At 37.5% G+C, this 11796-nt stretch overlaps 1 long non-coding RNA gene across 2 annotated transcripts; it reads right to left on the bottom strand.

Moving 5' to 3' along the window:
• Positions 1–236: 236 nt before the first annotated feature.
• On the bottom strand, positions 237–3195 carry LOC108953099 (uncharacterized). 2 transcript variants are annotated; one of them, XR_010508667.1, is made up of 5 exons: positions 2384–3195; positions 1708–1826; positions 893–1578; positions 629–704; positions 237–502 (listed from the first exon to the last, which is right to left on the bottom strand). It is a non-coding gene; the product is annotated as an uncharacterized LOC108953099 (long non-coding RNA). The 2 variants fall into 2 exon arrangements; XR_010508666.1 differs by having other exon boundaries at positions 239–502; positions 1708–3194.
• Positions 3196–11796: the final 8601 nt, after the last annotated feature.

The following is an 11796-nucleotide window of genomic DNA, read 5'->3' as shown; positions in this document are numbered from 1 at the left end:
GAATTTTGTATATTATATGGAAGTAATCTTGTGAAGATGTCTTTTTTTCTCTCACGGATATTTGGTGGGGCATTTAGATTTTCTTTTCTTTGTTCAAAGCTCATAGATTCATTACTACTCTAATCTACAGTAAGGGAAAGAGCAACGAAGGTTCACCTACGGGACTATAAAGAAATCTAAATCATACATCATCTCAACCAAAGAAAAGCCCTTCGATCTTCTGCCAAACTGTAGGTGTGCCCTATCCGTGAGAACCAGTCACATCAACAAAATTTGTTATTGTTGTTTAGCTTTTATCCGAACCGAAGAAGTCGTGGTTTTGCTGTCTCTTTATTTTTATTTGCCTTTATTACAACGCTGACGAAATGAATGGCGAGAGCTTATGACGTACCTAAACGCGGGAAGACACCAAATGAATGTGAGAGGGGTGATTCCCATGCTCGTGCTGACGAAAGGTGGTGAAGATACCCTTTTGGCGGAGAGACACAGCAACACAGGTTAACTGAAAAATATTGAAGCAAATCCCCAAATATCATCATAACATGCAAGTAAAAGTTTTGTGATCCGGAATATAATCCAAGCTGGTACACAGCTGCAGCTGCAGCTGAAAGCATTCGAGTTTATTTACCTTTCACAGCGCATCTCCCTCTGAATCCATACCACCAGTTTAATCTTTCATGGCCTACTTGCCTTGGCATATAGTCCTGCAGGATGTAGATAGCTCATCAGGAAATGCAATTAGGTCACAGTAGATGATGAGACTGATAAAATGCCAGCAGAATGCATAGATACAAGTCTAAGTAACTATTTGGAAATTAATCAAGTATGGTCAAATCTTTAGCAACAAACGAATTCTTAAAATACCAAAGAATTCAAACAGAAATCACCTTACCATCACATTAAGTTCAAGAGGACATCATCAACTTTGGAACAAACCAACACTCCCTGGTATGGTGATTCTAGCTCTCATGGCCACAGTTCAACAGAAAAATAAGAGACATCTGCTGGCATTGCTTCAGCTGAAGATCACAAGCATTACGACGACGACGACGATGCACAAGTTGATGTACTTCAAAACCTATATCAACTCCAATAATTTGGTGCACAACTTGAGATACTACAATAACTAGACATGTAAATCATGCAGACATCATGTTCATCGGAGAGATCCATATTTTGATCCAGGAATAAGGCTATTTAGAATATCAGACAAACTTCCTTCTGTGACCTTGGACACTCTTCCGGTGTAACTGCCCATACTACAAGATCCCCGGGGAGCATTGCAAATGTTCATTCTGTTTTGCCAAGACATGTAATCCATGACAGAAGCTCTGCTTTCATTTGATACATGCGAGTTATCAGCCAAATATGATAACGTCGTTTTGCTTCTGCCAAAATCAGCTCAAATAGGTCGACAATGAGGAGAAAGAAGCTGAGTTGACTGCAAGAAATTGTCACCACAAATTGCAGTTGTAGACGGACAATTTATCTCAAGATGACCATAGTTGCTGCTTGCTTCTAACTCCCGAAGGGAACTTAAATGACCATACCCATGAAAATCAGGGTTAAGACCAGAACCTGCATTTTGAATGATAACATTTACATGGTTATTACTGTTCTAGCATGCTAACTTCTACAACAAGCATGACAAGAATGTCTATTTCCTACTATATGAAGCAAGATGAAAGAGTTAACAGATTTTGAAACCTTAAGTAGCGGTGGATCTATTATGTCATCTGCAACTTGAGGATGAAAACAGGGAGGAACTGATCTGGCTTGAGTAGGAAATGTAGAAACATGATAACCTGTCAACTTTGAATTGGAAGCTGCCAGAATCACAGATAAATCAATTAGGTTAAAAGCATGAAAAGTGTACCATTGGATAGCCATGTCCTTGACTGAAAAGTCATTTTGACCTTTTTAAGGTTATCAAAGATTGTCAATATGCTGATGCTTCAAAATCATGCAAGTAGGAGCACAAGACTAATAATAAAAGGTAAATATCATACCTGTCTTGGACCTAACCCAAAAACAATTACTACAAATTTAGAACCATGATCCAGAAATCAATCCAAAACATGCTTTACAAGAACAGGCTCAAGAAAACATAGCCAAAGATAATTAGAATATGAAAATGAAATCATCACCGTTAAGTCAAATTTACTGGCCTGCATTTGTAAAAGTAAACAATAAAAAGCACAATTATTTAGGTCAAATACACAATTTGTTGAGGCAAGCTAAATACACATCTTCTAAATACACTTGTACAGAAGGATGCAGCGAAAGAAACCTCAAGAACTCGAACTGATAAACCGAAAGAAAAGCAACGAAAACAGGGGAAAGAAGCCGCGGAGGAGTGTTTCTTGAACTTTCTTGAACTCACATTGAGGCAAATCTTGGAGAAGAACGAACGAAATTGAAACCCCGATATAGTAGAGAAGAGGGTTTGAAATCGGTGGAAGGAGGTAACCGTCCTTGGGGCCTCTCTTTCGTTCTCAAGTCATCTTCCACCATCAAACATCAACAAGCTAAAAAACTCGCTGGTTTCATCCTCTGCTTCCTCCAAGGAAATCTAAACTCGATAACCTCATCAAGATCACTATAACCGCATTCCTCTGCATATGAAGTATCCATAACAAGAACTTCCACTGCTCAGAACGAACCACCAACAACCCTAAGAGCAAGAAAGCCAAGCATAACTCTCGTCGCCGCACCGCGAAGCAAAATCAAACCTCTCGGGGACAAGAAAAAAGCAACAGAAACATAACAGACCCCACACCCTCAACCGAAACAAGACCATCCGAAACAACGCAGCAAAAGAAACCTCAAGAACTCGAGCCGATAAACCGCGAGAAAAGGGAACGAGAACAGGGGAAAGATGGCAGCGCAGGAGGGTTTCTAGAACCCTCTTTAACTCACAATGAGACAAATCTTGGGGACCGACCGAGAGGAGAAGAGCAGAGGGATTGAAGCCGGAGGATGGAGGCGACCTTTCTGGGAGTCTCCTTACCGTCCCCGGAAGCGGAGCGGGACAGGCGGAGGTTGGGGAAGGAAGGGCCAAAAGAAGTTGGCGAAGATCGGCTTATCGCCTTGCTTTTGGCAAAGGCGCCCACAAAGGGAAGCATAAAGACCCACTACAAAAAGCGGTATCGCCTGTCCCGGAACAGACGGTTATGTTCCTTCGCGGCGCCCATCTTCGACACTCTCACCGTTCCATTTACGGAAGGTGCCGCCTCGGTACTTCACGAATTGCCCATGTTCTTACCTGACTTGTTATTGGAGGTGCTTATGGGACACACAGGTGGGCCGGAAGTGACACAAACCGCAAGGCAATCCCGTGAGAGCGGCATGTACGGAGATAATAATTTACGGGATATTATTTAAGCGAAGATACACCGGATATTTCACTCTTGATATCTTGAACTTAATTATCTTCGTAAAGTTAATTGTTATTCGTAAGAATCGATTATATTATATCTAGAACTTTCAAACCTGTAAATCCAACGTCAAAGAATGAAATACTCATATAAGACATCTTTAATGTCTAAGCCTAAGAATCAAACACACAACTTAAACTACGGAATCACTATCTAACGTCAGGTATCATTAATCATTCAGTATTTCTTAAGTGAATCAATGAACTCATTCTGCAATAAGTACTTTTACAATACCTTTAGTGTCCTCGTACGAGTGACTATGAGACTAGTCGTCTCCATCATATAAATAAATATATAGTGCACTGATCTATCCGGTTATCTCGATATTCTTCTTATGTTACATATGACCGGAATGATTAAGCGTATGTATTTAAAGATGAATCGGTCTCATTATTGTGATCTCATCACGATCCGATTCTCATTGCACAGATCTAAGGACATTATAATATACATCTAGATAATATATGATAAAATACTAATAATAATAAGCAAAGAGATTGTCGCAGCGTGTTACTAATGTCATCACTCATGTGATTGATTTGTAAGGCACTTATAACTAACACAACTCACGACTAGCTCAGTATTGAGTCTAAAGAGTTATACACATATTATGGACAATGCAACGAATATAAGATTGGATATGAGATATCTAATAAGCCCCTGTTTCAACGGATCCATTAAATGACACCCAATAGAGCTTAGAGTGATTATTGGATAAGGATCCAATATCCATTAAGCTAGTAGTTATTGGATAGGGATTTAATACCTAATAAGGTGGATCCATTAGAGTTAGCAGTAGGAGCTTTATATAAATAGGAGTTGAGGCTTCATAAGTTATAGGCTAGACTTTATAGTCATCAGCCACCTATCTCCTCCCCATCTCTCCTTCAACCGTGAGCCCCTCCTTGATGTGAGAGAATAGTAAGAGGGCCACCCCTTCTTTTGACTACTAATGTGTGATTGTGCACGATCACGAGGAGAGAACCTGCTACACGAGGAGGTGCATCATCGTTGCGTCTACTATGTAGATCATCATTAGATAAGAGTTTGTGAGAGCTCTTTCAACCATGAACTGAGATATATGGTTTAGGGGATATACGATCTCGCCTAGGTGAGAACGTCTCACTCTATTAACACAATTTTTTGATTTTGAGTTTTACACTCCTGGTCATCTCGTGGCAATCCAATGTTTTTGTTTTAGGAAATCAATTTTGTATTTATTTTTCATTGCGTATGTGATGATCTCTAAGGTTTCTCAACATGTCCTCCATCCTCAAGTGTTTTTTAATGGTAGCTTGGGCATAATCCTTATAACCCAAGGAGCTATCTCTCCCCGAGGTGGGTTTATAAATGATGATATCAATTGCTTCTTCATTAGCTCCTAAGGTTAGGGTGTAGGTCCTTTATGTTGTAGCTGCAATCCCAATAGAACTATTGTATTTGGACCTGTCTCTTCATCAAGTAAGAATCTTTTAAGAGCTCATTCTCTTTTATCTATAGAAAAAATTTAATTTTAGTCAAATTTAGGGGGGTCAACTCGGACCTTAGGCGAGATACCTCGAGTCGTTCGTTTATCTTTCATCGTGATGAACTCGGGATCAGGGTGGATTATGACTGCTCCTACTTTGGCTTCTTGTGTGATTCCTTATGCCTTCTTGAGACCAATGTCTCGATAATAATATATTGATTGACCATTTGAAGTGCCTCTAGTTTGATTGCAGGTAATCTCTCTATTAACGACTAAAAGATGCGACAGAGCTTTAGCCCTATCATAAAGGTTTATATTATGAATGACAAATATGCATCTACCATACCTCGGATCTCATTCATAAATCGAGTGACAAAATCTACGAGTATTTCCTCCTCTCTTTGCTTGAGTTTGAGGGGTATTGTCATTGTTGACCATGGATATACTTAGGAAGTAAAGTTTGAACTCCTCATAAGCTTTTTTGCATAAGAACTAATAGACAATGACTTCATGTCACGAACGGTCATCGCGCACCCGCAACAACTTCGTTCAACGAACAGTTCGTCGCTCTAATCTACATGTACAGCTGCTTGACAATATGTTTTGGCTTGGTTTTAAGTCATTTTGCTTATAAAAATGTAAGGTCGAACAAGTTGCCGTGCTATAGTGCAACCGCTCATCGAACCGAGCAAAATAGCCCCAGAACAGCCCAAAACAGTTCCGTTTCCGCGTGCCACGGGCTGTTTTCTGCAGCCCGCTGCTGCACGTGAAACATCAGTCATCTCAGCACCCTAGAACCACCCGAGTGGCACCTGTTGAATCTCGGATTTTGATGATGAAACTAATTGATTGTGTTTAAATGTTTGACTACATTTTGAGTGATACAGGTCTACTCGATCAGGATTAGACAATTAACGCAGGAGGAATTGACGTTGCGTCGGAGGAGATCACGTCAGGATATTGGATGGCAGAAGGCTTCGGGCGTCGGGCATCGGGCCAAGGAGAGCGAAATTGCGCCAAGGATATCGGGGTTGCGGAGGTCAACCGCCGATTGGGCAACAAGCTGCAAGAGAGGACGATGCACCGAAGAATCGGATGAAGCGCCAACCAATGACGTGCCGGGCAACAGAATGTCAATTTGCGTTATAATAATTGTCTAGATCGGAGTGGAGTGTTTGCTTGTGTGTGCAGGATTAACTACGATAACCAAAAAACACAAAGCGAGAATACCGGAGTCAAGTTCGATGGACGTTTAAGAGTCCGAAGAATCGTCGGAGATGCTGCCAGAACCAACCGAGAAGAAATCGGGAACCTGTCGGAATTTTCGGAAGTTCGCCGAAGAGATCGTCGGAGGTTCACGGAGATCACCGAGAAGGCTCGGCTACTCATTAAAGTCATCACAAGTTCGGGAGCTTGCTAGAAGCCCGTCAGCAGAAAGTTCGTCGGAAAGCTCGCCAGAACAAGACTCGACGTTCGCGGTTGAAAATTTGCTTAGGATGTGTTTTGGTTATGTAGTCCACTTGTAATTAGGATTAGGATTAAGAGATAATCCTATATCCTGGTTATGGGCCAACTGGGCCCAAAGTCAGAGTTGGTTTAGGCTAAAAATTAAGCTAAACCAGCGAACTAGAGAGCCAAGATTGAAGCCCAACTAGTGGCTGAAAACACTGTAGTCGGGCTGAAAACACTGTAGGCGGTGGCACCGCCCACCACCCGAGAGCTGGGCGGTGACACCTCCTGGCTGGGCGGTGGCACCGCCCAGCACCCGAGCCCTGGGCGGTGGCACCGCTTGGCTGGGCGGTGGCACCTCCAACAGCGGGAACCCAAAGATAATTCAAATTTTGAAGCCCAAATTTGAATCCTCTTGAGGCCTATAAATACCCCTCAAATCTCAGCTGAGAGAACAACTTTTTGAGCAGCAAGTGTTTGAGAGAAAAGCCTTAGAAAAGTGTTAGCTTGTCTTGTTTTCAATTTGCTAGTGTTCACCTCCTTCTTTCTTGTTGAAAATCTATAAGAGAGTGAACCGCTTGTAAAAGTTGTAAGAGGGGTATTTACCCTTCCATTTCAAGAGACTTGCTAGTGGAAGGTGGGAGCCTCATCGAAGAGGGGCCTCGCAAGTGGAGTAGGTCATTTGACCGAACCACTCTAAAATCGGCGTGATTCTTGGTTTGCATTTCATTATTGCTATTTACATTATTGCAAACCTTCTTATATGCTTTAAGTTCCTTATTACTTTTGCTGCACATATTTAAGAATACGTTTTCAAGATTAAAGCTTTTCAAGTTCCGTTCTTATCGTACGAAAGTTTTTATTAAAACCAAAGTTTTAATCCGCTGCACTAATTCACCCCCCCTCTTAGTGCCGCTCCGATCCTAACAATTGGTATCAGAGCCACGGTTTTCTACTTTGGTTTAACACCCAAATAGAAATGGCTCTTTATGGCTTTCAAGAGGGTCATTCTCTCATTCGTCCTCCCTTTTTCAATGGGACGGACTACACTTGTTGGAAAACTCAAATGAGAGTTTTCTTACTTTCTTTGGATTTGAATTTATGGCACATAGTCGAAAATGGATTTGAAATGTCTTCTCTCCCAATGAACCATTGGAATGATTTGGAGAAGAAGATGTTTTCTCTAAATGCAAAGGCTATGAATGCCTTATATTGTGCACTTGACAAAAATGAATTTAATCGTGTTTCGATGTGTGACTCGGCTTTTGATATTTGGAGAACTCTAGAGGTCACTCATGAAGGCACTAGCCGAGTGAAAGAGTCCAAAATCAATATTCTTGTGCATTCTTACGAACTTTTCCGGATGAAACCAAGTGAGTCCATCGGAGACATGTACACCCGGTTCACGGATGTCATCAATGGACTCAAAGCTCTTGGTAAAAGTTTTTCTAATTTTGAACTAGTCACTAAAATCTTAAGATCCCTTCCAAAAAGTTGGGATCCAAAAGTTACGGCCATTCAAGAGGCCAAGGACCTTAAAACATTCCCTCTCGAAGAACTTATTGGGTCTCTAATGACCTACGAAATGAACAATGTGACAAAAAAGAAACTCGAGAACAACCTTCCAAATGATAGGAAGGATTTGGGACATAGAACACATGAAGACCACTCGAGCATAAGCTCAAGTGATGGTGAACTTAAACTACTAATGAAACAAAAATTAAAAAGCAAAAAGAATGGAACTACTTGCTTTGAACGCAAGAAGAACAAAAGTTGGGATGAATTGAGCTCTTCCGAAGACGAGGAGAAAATCAAGAAAGGCGAGGTGGCAAACTATGCCTCACCCTCTTTCAACAATGAGGTAATCAAAATCCCACTAATTTATTTCGAAATTACATAATACTTTCTTGAGTTATTTTTAATTTAGTTTAGGATTAATTTTCTTGAAAATTGCTTGTGTTATGTTAATGCAATAAAATGTTAGATATAAATATAATGCTTATACACCTAGTAAGATTAATCTTATATATGTGCTTGAGAAGCAAGAATTTGTACTTTGACGATTTCCATATTGATTTTCAATGACGATGCATGACTTTTGAATGGAAGGTTTGATGATTTTTTTATGAACCTTATCTTTGGTTTTCAAACATGATGTATAGTTTTGACATAAGAACAAAAATTTGAAGCATGCTAATATAAAGTCAATCATATAAAGTAAAACTAAAGAAATTTTAAATATCTATAAGAATCATTCAAAATTATGTTCAATAAAACCTTACTTGATGTTGTAATGAAACTATTGAAAGTTTTGATGCTATGATTTGATGATTTTATGCATGAGATTGTAAAGTTATACATGATGATTTTTTGGTCTTGATGGTTTTTATGACAAAATTCATTTTTCGATCCTAAATGTTGATGCACATTTTTATCTAGCATAAATGACATGAATTTAAATAACTAAAAAGAGAAAAGCATTGTTCTTGAAAATTATTTTTCTCTATCTTGTTGATTTATATGAATCCCTTGAAAATGATTTTGGTTTGATGATTTGAATTACAAATGAGTTATATCAAAATCATGATATTAATTTGACTTGAAGTAATGAGTTGAAATCATTTTTTTTTTGAATTATGTGTTGCACTTTTTTATCTTGATGATCTTTGATTTTTTTTGTTTTAAAACGATGATGCATGGATTTGAAAGAAAAGGAGATGCATGCATGGAATCAATCAATAAGTTGAAACAAAAGGAGGAAAGATTTTTTATTGAAAATTTTCTTTTTCTCTATCTTATTGATTTATACCTAAGAGACCAATAAAATTATTTATGTCATTTTGAATCTCTTGAAAGAAATGTTGAGATTTTGATGATTTAGACGATTTGAATTTGAATGAGTTTTATCTAAAATCATGATCTTGATTCCGTGATATTTACAAATTAAGATTTATTATGAATCAAGATTTTTCATTAATCGATCTCCTAAGATTTTCTTTTGATTATTAATGAGTAGGTTTTTCAAAAAGAAATCATGTCTTCTGGTATTCACATGTTCTAATCCTTCATGATAAAATTTTTATGTAATTCCTTATATTCATGAAATGTTTATCTCATCACCAATTATTTTCTTCTTGATATTCCTTATTTGGTGATATAAAATCATGCATGAAATACTCTTGAGATTATTTTGATGCATACAAATGAAAAGTTATGATCATGCATGGTAGGATGCAATTTGACAAATTAATACCATTATGATTTGAAATACTTATAATTTGGAATGATGCATGCAATACTTATGCCTTTTATTATGATAATATATGTGATGTATTGCATATGATGTGAATCATGAATGCTTTAAATGATAAATGTCTTGATATCATGATTGATGATTTTGTTCTATGCATAAGATTTTTAAAATTATGCATAATGAATCTTGTAATTTACAGATTATCGATTTTCTTTTTACCATAATGAAAGTGCCTTATTGATCCTTGTCATAATAAATCTAGCACTTTCGGTTTTAAACATGATACATGTTTTTATTTGACATAAAAAAAAAGGGGAGGCATGCTTGAATGAAATAAATCACATGAATTGAAGTAACTAAAAGAGAAGAACATTTTTCTTCTTGAAAATTATTTTTTCTATATTATTGATTTTGATGAATCTATTTGTATTATTTTTATGAATCTCATGGATTATGGAAATGATTTGAATTTAATGGATTTTATTGAAATCATGATCTTGATTTCTCACAATTTTCTATTGAATGAATCAAGTTTGTTTTCTATTTAAAAGGATATTTATCAAAATTTTCATGGTCTTTTAGTATTCATGATATTGATAATTATATTTTGAAACTCTATGTAAATCAAGATTCTTCATCATGATTCTCTCGTTTTATAAAAGAGGAGATGTTCTATGTGAATCATAAGATTTTATATGCATGAATTGAGATTCTTTTTGCTATTAACTAGCAAGAAACTTGTTTTTGTAAACCATGACATGCTACTTGACATCTTGATAATTTATAACTTGAGTTTTCTTTTTGAATCAAGATTGTTTCCTATCATGTTTTCTATCTACAAAAGAAGAAATTTGTCAAAAATGATATATGTCTTTTGACATTCATTTTTCATCTTTATTATTTACCCTTATCATGATTTGAATATTATAGTAAAGAGAAATGAATTACATGATTGTATTGTTATTCCCTTCTATTTGACACTGACAAAGGGGGAGCAAAACTTGCTAGATAGCAAATTTGCTAGCTTGCACAATTTGAAAAGAGGCAAAATAGTCCATCTTGCACATCTCAAAAGATGTAAAATTTTGCTAACTTTTTATGTGCAAAAGTTGATAGTTTGTATACTATAAATTTGCATACCAAAAATACAATCTTGTTTATCTCAAGATGCAAAACATACTAACTTGCACTTTGCAACGGAAGCAAAATTGCTAGCTCAAACATTGCAAAGGAAGCAAAAATTTGCTAGCTTACAATTTGCATATTTCAAGAAGCAAGAGTTGCTTTCTTGAACATCTCAATATTGCTAGCTTGCATGATGTAGAACTTGCTATCTTGAACATTACCAAAAGTGCTATCTTATATGCTGTAAAACTTGTATATCTAAAACTTGATAGCTTGAATGTCCCAAGCATGATGCATTACTTGCTAAATTTTCTATCTTCAAAATTGCATGATGATAAAAATTTAATATTATGTTTTTCATGCAATGGTTTGAACCCATATAATAAACACATAAGAGTAGCTACTTCTCCTTTTTGTTGATGACATAGGGGGAGAAGTATATTGATGACTTCATGCATTGAATTAAATATTTTATATATTTGCATGATAGTTTAAATGTTTTTCATAACATGTGATGAATGTTACTTGGATTTGGGATAATCCAAGTGTTCTATCAATGGCATATTGATAGGGGGAGTTTAGTTAAACTCCGGGGAGTTAAGGTTAACTCCGTTAGTCATCAATTAGTTGTCATCATCAAAAAGGGGGAGATTGTTGAATCTCGGATTTTGATGATGAAACTAATTGATTGTGTTTAAATGTTTGACTACATTTTGAGTGATACAGGTCTACTCGATCAGGATTAGACAATTAACGCAGGAGGAATTGACGTTGCGTCGGAGGAGATCACGTCAGGATATTGGATGGCAGAAGGCTTCGGGCGTCGGGCATCGGGCCAAGGAGAGCGAAATTGCGCCAAGGATATCGGGGTTGCGGAGGTCAACCGCCGATTGGGCAACAAGCTGCAAGAGAGGACGATGCACCGAAGAATCGGATGAAGCGCCAACCAATGACGTGCCGGGCAACAGAATGTCAATTTGCGTTATAATAATTGTCTAGATCGGAGTGGAGTGTTTGCTTGTGTGTGCAGGATTAACTACGATAACCAAAAAACACAAAGCGAG

This window comes from Musa acuminata, unplaced genomic scaffold (genome assembly GCF_036884655.1).
Source record: "Musa acuminata AAA Group cultivar baxijiao unplaced genomic scaffold, Cavendish_Baxijiao_AAA HiC_scaffold_806, whole genome shotgun sequence".
NCBI lineage: Eukaryota > Viridiplantae > Streptophyta > Magnoliopsida > Zingiberales > Musaceae > Musa > Musa acuminata.
This window is presented reverse-complemented; position numbering and strand designations above follow the sequence as displayed.